The sequence below is a fragment of the Pseudophryne corroboree genome, unplaced genomic scaffold (assembly GCF_028390025.1).
Source record: "Pseudophryne corroboree isolate aPseCor3 unplaced genomic scaffold, aPseCor3.hap2 scaffold_1855, whole genome shotgun sequence".
Taxonomy (NCBI): domain Eukaryota; kingdom Metazoa; phylum Chordata; class Amphibia; order Anura; family Myobatrachidae; genus Pseudophryne; species Pseudophryne corroboree.
In genome coordinates this window covers 18736-32503 of record NW_026968493.1, presented here as the reverse complement: position 1 = coordinate 32503, position 13768 = coordinate 18736, and positions in this window count along the sequence as shown.

Genomic DNA, 13768 nt, shown 5'->3' with positions numbered 1-13768 from the left:
ATTCTAGTGTCTTTCGTTTGGGAGAAAAATGCAAAAGTACAATGCAGCTTTTCCTTGCCGATATCTCTCTTTTGCAAAGAGATAGGCATTGGAAAATTCAGGGCTATAACGTGTAGATGAAGCACTAATAGAAGGCTTTAAAATTTTCATTCTAGTGTCTTTCGTTTGGGAGAAAAAAGCAAAGGTACAATACAGCTTTTCCTTGCCGATATCTCTCTTTTGCAAAGAGATAGGCATTGGAAAATTCAGGGCTATAACGTGTAGATGAAGCACTAACAGGAGGCTTTAAAATTTTCATTCTAGTGTCTTTCGTTTGGGAGAAAAATGCAAAGGTACAATACAGCTTTTCCTTGCCGATATCTCTCTTTTGCAAAGAGCTAGGCATTGGAAAATTCAGGGCTATAACGTGTAGATGAAGCACTAACAGTAGGCTTTAAAATTTTCATTCTAGTGTCTTTCGTTTGGGAGAAAAATGCAAAGGTACAATACAGCTTTTCCTTGCCAATATCTCTCTTTTGCAAAGAGCTAGGCATTGGAAAATTCAGGGCTATAACGTGTAGATGAAGCACTAACAGGAGGCTTTAAAATTTTCATTCTAGTGTCTTTCGTTTGGGAGAAAAATGCAAAAGTACAATGCAGCTTTTCCTTGCCGATATCTCTCTTTTGCAAAGAGATAGGCATTGGAAAATGCAGGGCTATAACGTGTAGATGAAGCACTAACAGGAGGCTTTAAAATTTTCATTCTAGTGTCTTTCGTTTGGGAGAAAAATGCAAAGGTACAATACAGCATTTCCTTGCCGATATCTCTCTTTTGCAAAGAGATAGGCATTGGAAAATTCAGGGCTATAACGTGTAGATGAAGCACTAACAGGAGGCTTTAAAATTTTCATTCTAGTGTCTTTCGTTTGGGAGAAAAATGCAAAGGTACAATACAGCTTTTCCTTGCCGATATCTCTCTTTTGCAAAGAGATAGGCATTGGAAAATTCAGGGCTATAACGTGTAGATGAAGCACTAACAGGAGGCTTTAACATTTTCATTCTAGTGTACTTCGTTTGGGAGAAAAATGCAAAGGTACAATACAGCTTTTCCTTGCCGATATCTCTCTTTTGCAAAGAGATAGGCATTGGAAAATTCAGGGCTATAACGTGTAGATGAAGCACTAACAGGAGGCTTTAAAATTTTCATTCTAGTGTCTTTCGTTTGGGAGAAAAATGCAAAGGTACAATACAGTTTTTCCTTGCCGATATCTCTCTTTTGCAAAGAGATAGGCATTGGAAAATTCAGGGCTATAACGTGTAGATGAAGCACTAACAGGAGGCTTTAAAATTTTCATTCTAGTGTCTTTCGTTTGGGAGAAAAATGCAAAGGTACAATACAGCTTTTCCTTGCCAATATCTCTCTTTTGCAAAGAGCTAGGCATTGGAAAATTCAGGGCAATAACGTGTAGATGAAGCACTAACAGGAGGCTTTAAAATTTTCATTCTAGTGTCTTTCGTTTGGGAGAAAAATGCAAAAGTACAATGCAGCTTTTCCTTGCCGATATCTCTCTTTTGCAAAGAGATAGGCATTGGAAAATGCAGGGCTATAACGTGTAGATGAAGCACTAACAGGAGGCTTTAAAATTTTCATTCTAGTGTCTTTCGTTTGGGAGAAAAATGCAAAGGTACAATACAGCATTTCCTTGCCGATATCTCTCTTTTGCAAAGAGATAGGCATTGGAAAATTCAGGGCTATAACGTGTAGATGAAGCACTAACAGGAGGCTTTAAAATTTTCATTCTAGTGTCTTTCGTTTGGGAGAAAAATGCAAAGGTACAATACAGCTTTTCCTTGCCGATATCTCTCTTTTGCAAAGAGCTAGGCATTGGAAAATTCAGGGCTATACCGCGTACATGAAGCACTAACAGGAGGCTTTTAAATTTTCATTCTAGTGTCTTTCGTTTGGGAGAAAAATGCAAAGGTACAATACAGCTTTTCCTTGCCAATATCTCTCTTTTGCAAAGAGCTAGGCATTGGAAAATTCAGGGCTATAACGTGTAGATGAAGCACTAACAGGAGGCTTTAAAATTTTCATTCTAGTGTCTTTCGTTTGGGAGAAAAATGCAAAAGTACAATGCAGCTTTTCCTTGCCGATATCTCTCTTTTGCAAAGAGATAGGCATTGGAAAATTCAGGGCTATAACGTGTAGATGAAGCACTAATAGGAGGCTTTAAAATTTTCATTCTAGTGTCTTTCGTTTGGGAGAAAAAAACAAAGGTACAATACAGCTTTTCCTTGCCGATATCTCTCTTTTGCAAAGAGATAGGCATTGGAAAATTCAGGGCTATAACGTGTAGATGAAGCACTAACAGGAGGCTTTAAAATTTTCATTCTAGTGTCTTTCGTTTGGGAGAAAAATGCAAAGGTACAATACAGCTTTTCCTTGCCGATATCTCTCTTTTGCAAAGAGCTAGGCATTGGAAAATTCAGGGCTATAACGTGTAGATGAATCACTAACAGTAGGCTTTAAAATTTTCATTCTAGTGTCTTTCGTTTGGGAGAAAAATGCAAAGGTACAATACAGCTTTTCCTTGCCGATATCTCTCTTTTGCAAAGAAATAGGCATTGGAAAATTCAGGGCTATAACGTGTAGATGAAGCACTAACAGGAGGCTTTAAAATTTTCATTCTAGTGTCCGTCGTTTGGGAGAAAAATGCAAAGGTACAATACAGCTTTTCCTTGCCGATATCTCTCTTTTGCAAAGAGATAGGCATTGGAAAATTCAGGGCTATATCGTGTAGATGAAGCACTAACAGGAGGCTTTAAAATTTTCATTCTAGTGTCTTTCGTTTGGGAGAAAAATGCAAAGGTACAATACAGCTTTTCCTTGCCAATATCTCTCTTTGGCAAAGAGCTAGGCATTGGAAAATTCAGGGCTATAACGTCTAGATGAAGCACTAACAGGAGGCTTTAAAATTTTCATTCTAGTGTCTTTCGTTTGGGAGAAAAATGCAAAAGTACAATGCAGCTTTTCCTTGCCGATATCTCTCTTTTGCAAAGAGATAGGCATTGGAAAATGCAGGGCTATAACGTGTAGATGAAGCACTAACAGGAGGCTTTAAAATTTTCATTCTAGTGTCTTTCGTTTGGGAGAAAAATGCAAAGGTACAATACAGCATTTCCTTGCCGATATCTCTCTTTTGCAAAGAGATAGGCATTGGAAAATTCAGGGCTATAACGTGTAGATGAAGCACTAACAGGAGGCTTTAAAATTTTCATTCTAGTGTACTTCGTTTGGGAGAAAAATGCAAAGGTACAATACAGCTTTTCCTTGCCGATATCTCTCTTTTGCAAAGAGATAGGCATTGGAAAATTCAGGGCTATAACGTGTAGATGAAGCACTAATAGGAGGCTTTAAAATTTTCATTCTAGTGTCCTTCGTTTGGGAGAAAAATGCAAAGGTACAATACAGCTTTTCCTTGCCGATATCTCTCTTTTGCAAAGAGATAGGCATTGGAAAATTCAGGGCTATAACGTGTAGATGAAGCACTACCAGGAGGCTTTAAAATTTTCATTCTAGTGTCTTTCGTTTGGGAGAAAAATGCAAAGGTACAATACAGCTTTTCCTTGCCGATATCTCTCTTTTGCAAAGAGCTAGGCATTGGAAAATTCAGGGCTATAACGTGTAGATGAAGCACTAACAGGAGGCTTTAAAATTTTCATTCTAGTGTCTTTCGTTTGGGAGAAAAATGCAAAGGTACAATACAGCTTTTCCTTGCCGATATCTCTCTTTTGCAAAGAGATAGGCATTGGAAAATTCAGGGCTATAACGTGTAGATGAAGCACTAACAGTAGGCTTTAACATTTTCATTCTAGTGTCTTTCGTTTGGGAGAAAAATGCAAAGGTACAATACAGCTTTTCCTTGCCGATATCTCTCTTTTGCAAAGAGATAGGCATTGGAAAATGCAGGGCTATAACGTGTAGATGAAGCACTAACAGGAGGCTTTACAATTTTCATTCTAGTGTCTTTCGTTTGGGAGAAAAATGCAAAAGTACAATGCAACTTTTCCTTGCCGATATCTCTCTTTTGCAAAGAGATAGGCATTGGAAAATGCAGGGCTATAACGTGTAGATGAAGCACTAACAGGAGGCTTTAAAATTTTCATTCTAGTGTCTTTCGTTTGGGAGAAAAATGCAAAGGTACAATACAGCATTTCCTTGCCGATATCTCTCTTTTGCAAAGAGATAGGCATTGGAAAATTCAGGGCTATTACGTGTAGATGAAGCACTAACAGGAGGCTTTAAAATTTTCATTCTAGTGTCCTTCGTTTGGGAGAAAAATGCAAAGGTACAATACAGCTTTTCCTTGCCGATATCTCTCTTTTGCAAAGAGATAGGCATTGGAAAATTCAGGGCTATAACGTGTAGATGAAGCACTAACAGGAGGCTTTAAAATTTTCATTCTAGTGTCTTTCGTTTGGGAGAAAAATGCAAAGGTACAATACAGCTTTTCCTTGTCGATATCTCTCTTTTGCAAAGAGCTAGGCATTGGAAAATTCAGGGCTATAACGTGTAGATGAAGCACTAACAGTAGGATTTAAAATTTTCATTCTAGTGTCTTTCGTTTGGGAGAAAAATGCAAAGGTACAATACAGCTTTTCCTTGCCGATATCTCTCTTTTGCAAAGAGATAGGCATTGGAAAATTCAGGGCTATAACGTGTAGATGAAGCACTAACAGGAGGCTTTAAAATTTTCATTCTAGTGTCTTTCGTTTGGGAGAAAAATGCAAAGGTACAATACAGTTTTTCCTTGCCGATATCTCTCTTTTGCAAAGAGATAGGCATTGGAAAATTCAGGGCTATAACGTGTAGATGAAGCACTAATAGGAGGCTTTAAAATTTTCATTCTAGTGTCCTTCGTTTGGGAGAAAAATGCAAAGGTACAATACAGCTTTTCCTTGCCGATATCTCTCTTTTGCAAAGAGATAGGCATTGGAAAATTCAGGGCTATAACGTGTAGATGAAGCACTAACAGGAGGCTTTAAAATTTTCATTCTAGTGTCTTTCGTTTGGGAGAAAAATGCAAAGGTACAATACAGCTTTTCCTTGCCGATATCTCTCTTTTGCAAAGAGCTAGGCATTGGAAAATGCAGGGCTATAACGTGTAGATGAAGCACTAACAGTAGGCTTTAACATTTTCATTCTAGTGTCTTTCGTTTGGGAGAAAAATGCAAAGGCACAATACAGCTTTTCCTTGCCGATATCTCTCTTTTGCAAAGAGATAGGCATTGGAAAATTCAGGGCTATAACGTGTAGATGAAGCACTAACAGGAGGCTTTAAAATTTTCATTCTAGTGTCTTTCGTTTGGGAGAAAAATGCAAAAGTACAATGCAGCTTTTCCTTGCCGATATCTCTCTTTTGCAAAGAGATAGGCATTGGAAAATGCAGGGCTATAACGTGTAGATGAAGCACTAACAGGAGGCTTTAAAATTTTCATTCTAGTGTCTTTCGTTTGGGAGAAAAATGCAAAAGTACAATACACTTTTCCTTGCCGATATCTCTCTTTTGCAAAGAGATAGGCATTGGAAAATTCAGGGCTATAACGTGTAGATGAAGCACTAATAGGAGGCTTTAACATTTTCATTCTAGTATCCTTCGTTTGGGAGAAAAATGCAAAGGTACAATACATCTTTTCCTTGCCGATATCTCTCTTTTGAAAAGAGATAGGCATTGGAAAATTCAGGGCTATAACGTGTAGATGAAGCACTAACAGGAGGCTTTAAAATTTTCATTCTAGTGTCTTTCGTTTGGGAGAAAAATGCAAAGGTACAATACAGCTTTTCCTTGCCGATATCTCTCTTTTGCAAAGAGCTAGGCATTGGAAAATTCAGGGCTATAACGTGTAGATGAAGCACTAACAGTAGGCTTTAAAATTTTCATTCTAGTGTCTTTCGTTTGGGAGAAAAATGCAAAGGTACAATACAGCTTTTCCTTGCCGATATCTCTCTTTTGCAAAGAGCTAGGCATTGGAAAATTCAGGGCTATAACGTGCAGATGAAGCACTAACAGTAGGATTTAAAATTTTCATTCTAGTATCTTTCGTTTGGGAGAAAAATGCAAAGGTACAATACAGCTTTTCCTTGCCGATATCTCTCTTTTGCAAAGAGATAGGCATTGGAAAATTCAGGGCTATAACGTGTAGATGAAGCACTAACAGGAGGCTTTAAAATTTTCATTTTAGTGTCTTTCGTTTGGGAGAAAAATGCAAAGTTACAATACAGTTTTTCCTTGCCGATATCTCTCTTTTGCAAAGAGATAGGCATTGGAAAATTCAGGGCTATAACGTGTAGATGAAGCACTAATAGGAGGCTTTAAAATTTTCATTCTAGTGTCTTTCGTTTGGGAGAAAAATGCAAAGGTACAATACAGCATTTCCTTGCCGATATCTCTCTTTTGCAAAGAGATAGGCATTGGAAAATTCAGGGCTATAACGTGTAGATGAAGCACTAACAGGAGGCTTTAAAATTTTCATTCTAGTGTCTTTCGTTTGGGAGAAAAATGCAAAGGTACAATGCAGCTTTTCCTTGCCGATATCTCTCTTTTGCAAAGAGCTAGGCATTGGAAAATTCAGGGCTATAACGTGTAGATGAAGCACTAACAGTAGGCTTTAACATTTTCATTCTAGTGTCTTTCGTTTGGGAGAAAAATGCAAAGGTACAATACAGCATTTCCTTGCCGATATCTCTCTTTTGCAAAGAGCTAGGCATTGGAAAATTCAGGGCTATAACGTGTAGATGAAGCACTAACAGTAGGCTTTAAAATTTTCATTCTAGTGTCTTTCGTTTGGGAGAAAAATGCAAAGGTACAATACAGCTTTTCCTTGCCGATATCTCTCTTTTGCAAAGAGATAGGCATTGGAAAATTCAGGGCTATAACGTGTAGATGAAGCACTAACAGGAGGCTTTAAATTTTTCATTCTAGTGTCCTTCGTTTGGGAGAAAAATGCAAAGGTACAATACAGCTTTTCCTTGCCGATATCTCTCTTTTGCAAAGAGATAGGCATTGGAAAATTCAGGGCTATAACGTGTAGATGAAGCACTAACAGGAGGCTTTAAAATTTTCATTCTAGTGTCTTTCGTTTGGGAGAAAAATGCAAAAGTACAATGCAGCTTTTCCTTGCCGATATCTCTCTTTTGCAAAGAGATAGGCATTGGAAAATGCAGGGCTATAACGTGTAGAGGAAGCACTAACAGGAGGCTTTAACATTTTCATTCTAGTGTACTTCGTTTGGGAGAAAAATGCAAAGGTACAATACAGCTTTTCCTTGCCGATATCTCTCTTTTGCAAAGAGATAGGCATTGGAAAATTCAGGGCTATAACGTGTAGATGAAGCACTAATAGGAGGTTATAAAATTTTCATTCTAGTGTCCTTCGTTTGGGAGAAAAATGCAAAGGTACAATACAGCTTTTCCTTGCCGATATCTCTCTTTTGCAAAGAGATAGGCATTGGAAAATTAAGGGCTATAACGTGTAGATGAAGCACTAACAGGAGGCTTTAAAATTTTCATTCTAGTGTCTTTCGTTTGGGAGAAAAATGCAAAGGTACAATACAGCTTTTCCTTGCCGATATCTCTCTTTTGCAAAGAGATAGGCATTGGAAAATTCAGGGCTATAACGTGTAGATGAAGCACTAACAGTAGACTTTAAAATTTTCATTCTAGTGTCTTTCGTTTGGGAGAAAAATGCAAAGGTACAATACAGCTTTTCCTTGCCAATATCTCTCTTTTGCAAAGAGCTAGGCATTGGAAAATTCAGGGCTATAACGTGTAGATGAAGCACTAACAGGAGGCTTTAAAATTTTCATTCTAGTGTCTTTCGTTTGGGAGAAAAATGCAAAGGTACAATACAGCATTTCCTTGCCGATATCTCTCTTTTGCAAAGAGCTAGGCATTGGAAAATTCAGGGCTATAACGTGTAGATGAAGCACTAACAGGAGGCTTTAAAATTTTCATTCTAGTGTCTTTCGTTTGGGAGAAAAATGCAAAGGTACAATACAGCTTTTCCTTGCCGATATCTCTCTTTTGCAAAGAGCTAGGCATTGGAAAATTCAGGGCTATAACGTGTAGATGAAGCACTAACAGGAGGCTTTAAAATTTTCATTCTAGTGTCTTTCGTTTGGGAGAAAAATGCAAAGGTACAATACAGCTTTTCCTTGCCGATATCTCTCTTTTGCAAAGAGATAGGCATTGGAAAATTCAGGGCTATAACGTGTATATGAAGCACTAACAGGAGGCTTTAAAATTTTCATTCTAGTGTCTTTCGTTTGGGAGAAAAATGCAAAGGTACAATACAGCTTTTCCTTGCCGATATCTCTCTTTTGCAAAGAGATAGGCATTGGAAAATTCAGGGCTATAACGTGTAGATGAAGCACTAACAGTAGACTTTAAAATTTTCATTCTAGTGTCTTTCGTTTGGGAGAAAAATGCAAAGGTACAATACAGCTTTTCCTTGCCAATATCTCTCTTTTGCAAAGAGCTAGGCATTGGAAAATTCAGGGCTATAACGTGTAGATGAAGCACTAACAGGAGGCTTTAAAATTTTCATTCTAGTGTCTTTCGTTCGGGAGAAAAATGCAAAGGTACAATACAGTTTTTCCTTGCCGATATCTCTCTTTTGCAAAGAGATAGGCATTGGAAAATTCAGGGCTATAACGTGTAGATGAAGCACTAACAGGAGGCTTTAAAATTTTCATTCTAGTGTCCTTCGTTTGGGAGAAAAATGCAAAGGTACAATACAGCTTTTCCTTGCCAATATCTCTCTTTTGCAAAGAGTAAGGCATTGGAAAATTCAGGGCTATAACGTGTAGATGAAGCACTAACAGGAGGCTTTAAAATTTTCATTCTAGTGTCTTTCGTTTGGGAGAAAAATGCAAAGGTACAATACAGCATTTCCTTGCCGATATCTCTCTTTTGCAAAGAGATAGGCATTGGAAAATTCAGGGCTATTACGTGTAGATGAAGCACTAAAAGGAGGCTTTAAAATTTTCATTCTAGTGTCTTTCGTTTGGGAGAAAAATGTAAAAGTACAATGCAGCTTTTCCTTGCCGATATCTCTCTTTTGCAAAGAGATAGGCATTGGAAAATTCAGGGCTATAACGTGTATATGAAGCACTAACAGGAGGCTTTAAAATTTTCATTCTAGTGTCTTTCGTTTGGGAGAAAAATGCAAAGGTACAATACAGCTTTTCTTTGCCGATATCTCTCTTTTGCTAAGAGATAGGCATTGGAAAATTCAGGGCTATAACGTGTAGATGAAGCACTAAAAGGAGGCTTTAAAATTTTCATTCTAGTGTCCTTCGTTTGGGAGAAAAATGCAAAGGTACAATACAGCTTTTCCTTGCCGATATCTCTCTTTTGCAAAGAGATAGGCATTGGAAAATTCAGGGCTATAACGTGTAGATGAAGCACTAACAGGAGGCTTTAAAATTTTCATTCTAGTGTCTTTCGTTTGGGAGAAAAATGTAAAAGTACAATGCAGCTTTTCCTTGCCGATATCTCTCTTTTGCAAAGAGATAGGCATTGGAAAATTCAGGGCTATAACGTGTATATGAAGCACTAACAGGAGGCTTTAAAATTTTCATTCTAGTGTCTTTCGTTTGGGAGAAAAATGCAAAGGTACAATACAGCTTTTCTTTGCCGATATCTCTCTTTTGCTAAGAGATAGGCATTGGAAAATTCAGGGCTATAACGTGTAGATGAAGCACTAAAAGGAGGCTTTAAAATTTTCATTCTAGTGTCCTTCGTTTGGGAGAAAAATGCAAAGGTACAATACAGCTTTTCCTTGCCGATATCTCTCTTTTGCAAAGAGATAGGCATTGGAAAATTCAGGGCTATAACGTGTAGATGAAGCACTAATAGGAGGCTTTAAAATTTTCATTCTAGTGTCCTTCGTTTGGGAGAAAAATGCAAAGGTACAATACAGCTTTTCCTTGCCGATATCTCTCTTTTGCAAAGAGATAGGCATTGGAAAATTCAGGGCTATAACGTGTAGATGAAGCACTAACAGGAGGCTTTAAAATTTTCATTCTAGTGTCTTTCGTTTGGGAGAAAAATGCAAAGGTACAATACAGCTTTTCCTTGCCGATATCTCTCTTTTGCAAAGAGCTAGGCATTGGAAAATTCAGGGCTATAACGTGTAGATGAAGCACTAACAGGAGGCTTTAAAATTTTCATTCTAGTGTCTCTCGTTTGGGAGAAAAATGCAAAGGTACAATACAGCATTTCCTTGCCGATATCTCTCTTTTGCAAAGAGATAGGCATTGGAAAATTCAGGGCTATTACGTGTAGATGAAGCACTAAAAGGAGGCTTTAAAATTTTCATTCTAGTGTCTTTCGTTTGGGAGAAAAATGTAAAAGTACAATGCAGCTTTTCCTTGCCGATATCTCTCTTTTGCAAAGAGATAGGCATTGGAAAATTCAGGGCTATAACGTGTAGATGAAGCACTAATAGGAGGCTTTAAAATTTTCATTCTAGTGTCCTTCGTTTGGGAGAAAAATGCAAAGGTACAATACAGTTTTTCCTTGCCGATATCTCTCTTTTGCAAAGAGATAGGCATTGGAAAATTCAGGGCTATAACGTGTAGATGAAGCACTAACAGGAGGCTTTAAAATTTTCATTCTAGTGTCTTTCGTTTGAGAGAAAAATGCAAAGGTACAATACAGCTTTTCCTTGCCGATATCTCTCTTTTGCAAAGAGATAGGCATTTGAAAATTCAGGGCTATAACGTGTAGATGAAGCACTAACAGGAGGCTTTAAAATTTTCATTCTAGTGTCCTTCGTTTGGGAGAAAAATGCAAAGGTACAATACAGCTTTTCCTTGCCGATATCTCTCTTTTGCAAAGAGATAGGCATTGGAAAATTCAGGGCTATAACGTGTAGATGAAGCACTAATAGGAGGCTTTAAAATTTTCATTCTAGTGTCCTTCGTTTGGGAGAAACATGCAAAGGTACAATACAGCTTTTCCTTGCCGATATCTCTCTTTTGCAAAGAGATAGGCATTGGAAAATTCAGGGCTATAACGTGTAGATGAAGCACTAACAGGAGGCTTTAAAATTTTCATTCTAGTGTCTTTCGTTTGGGAGAAAAATGCAAAGGTACAATACAGCTTTTCCTTGCCGATATCTCTCTTTTGCAAAGAGCTAGGCATTGGAAAATTCAGGGCTATAACGTGTAGATGAAGCACTAATAGGAGGCTTTAAAATTTTCATTCTAGTGTCTTTCGTTTGGGAGAAAAATGCAAAAGTACAATGCTGCTTTTCCTTGCCGATATCTCTCTTTTGCAAAGAGATAGGCATTGGAAAATTCAGGGCTATAACGTGTAGATGAAGCACTAACAGGAGGCTTTAAAATTTTCATTCTAGTGTCCTTCGTTTGGGAGAAAAATGCAAAGGTACATTACAGCTTTTCCTTGCCAATATCTCTCTTTTGCAAAGAGCTAGGCATTGGAAAATTCAGGGCTATAACGTGTAGATGAAGCACTAACAGGAGGCTTTAAAATTTTCATTCTAGTGTCTTTCGTTTGGGAGAAAAATGCAAAGGTACAATACAGCTTTTCCTTGCCGATATCTCTCTTTTGCAAAGAGATAGGCATTGGAAAATTCAGGGCTATAACGTGTAGATGAAGCACTAACAGGAGGCTTTAAAATTTTCATTCTAGTGTCCTTCGTTTGGGAGAAAAATGCAAAGGTACAATACAGCTTTTCCTTGCCGATATCTCTCTTTTGCAAAGAGATAGGCATTGGACAATTCAGGGCTATAACGTGTAGATGAAGCACTAACAGGAGGCTTTAAAATTTTCATTCTAGTGTCTTTCGTTTGGGAGAAAAATGCAAAGGTACAATACAGCTTTTCCTTGCCGATATCTCTCTTTTGCAAAGAGCTAGGCATTGGAAAATTCAGGGCTATAACGTGTAGATGAAGCACTAACAGGAGGCTTTAAAATTTTCATTCTAGTGTCTTTCGTTTGGGAGAAAAATGCAAAGGTACAATACAGCTTTTCCTTGCCAATATCTCTCTTTTGCAAAGAGCTAGGCATTGGAAAATTCAGGGCTATAACGTGTAGATGAAGCACTAACAGGAGGCTTTAAAATTTTCATTCTAGTGTCTTTCGTTTGGGAGAAAAATGCAAAGGTACAATACAGCTTTTCCTTGCCAATATCTCTCTTTTGCAAAGAGCTAGGCATTGGAAAATTCAGGGCTATAACGTGTAGATGAAGCACTAACAGGAGGCTTTAAAATTTTCATTCTAGTGTCTTTCGTTTGGGAGAAAAATGCAAAGGTACAATACAGTTTTTCCTTGCCGATATCTCTCTTTTGCAAAGAGATAGGCATTGGAAAATTCAGGGCTATAACGTGTAGATGAAGCACTAACAGGAGGCTTTAAAATTTTCATTCTAGTGTCCTTCGTTTGGGAGAAAAATGCAAAGGTACAATACAGCTTTTCCTTGCCAATATCTCTCTTTTGCAAAGAGCTAGGCATTGGACAATTCAGGGCTATAACGTGTAGATGAAGCACTAACAGGAGGCTTTAAAATTTTCATTCTAGTGTCTTTCGTTTGGGAGAAAAATGCAAAGGTACAATACAGCTTTTCCTTGCCGATATCTCTCTTTTGCAAAGAGCTAGGCATTGGAAAATTCAGGGCTATAACGTGTAGATGAAGCACTAACAGGAGGCTTTAAAATTTTCATTCTAGTGTCTTTCGTTTGGGAGAAAAATGCAAAGGTACAATACAGCTTTTCCTTGCCAATATCTCTCTTTTGCAAAGAGCTAGGCATTGGAAAATTCAGGGCTATAACGTGTAGATGAAGCACTAACAGGAGGCTTTAAAATTTTCATTCTAGTGTCTTTCGTTTGGGAGAAAAATGCAAAGGTACAATACAGCTTTTCCTTGCCAATATCTCTCTTTTGCAAAGAGCTAGGCATTGGAAAATTCAGGGCTATAACGTGTAGATGAAGAACTAACAGGAGGCTTTAAAATTTTCATTCTAGTGTCTTTCGCTTGGGAGAAAAATGCAAAGGTACAATACAGTTTTTCCTTGCCGATATCTCTCTTTTGCAAAGAGATAGGCATTGGAAAATTCAGGGCTATAACGTGTAGATGAAGCACTAACAGGAGGCTTTAAAATTTTCATTCTAGTGTCCTTCGTTTAGGAGAAAAATGCAAAGGTACAATACAGCTTTTCCTTGCCAATATCTCTCTTTTGCAAAGAGCTAGGCATTGGAAAATTCAGGGCTATACCGTGTAGATGAAGCACTAACAGGAGGCTTTTACATTTTCATTCTAGTGTCCTTCGTTTGGGAGAAAAATGCAAAGGTACAATACAGCTTTTCCTTGCCGATATCTCTCTTTTGCAAAGAGATAGGCATTGGAAAATTCAGGGCTATAACGTGTAGATGAAGCACTAACAGGAGGCTTTAAAATTTTCATTCTAGTGTCTTTCGTTTGGGAGAAAAATGCAAAGGTACAATACAGCTTTTCCTTGCCGATATTGCTCTTTTGCAAAGAGATAGGCATTTGAAAATTCAGGGCTATAACGTATAGATGAAGCACTAACAGGAGGCTTTAAAATTTTCATTCTAGTGTCCTTCGTTTGGGAGAAAAATGCAAAGGTACAATACAGCTTTTCCTTGCCGATATCTCTCTTTTGCAAAGAGATAGGCATTGGAAAATTCAGGGCTATAACGTGTAGATGAAGCACTAATAGGAGGCTTTAAAATTTTCATTCT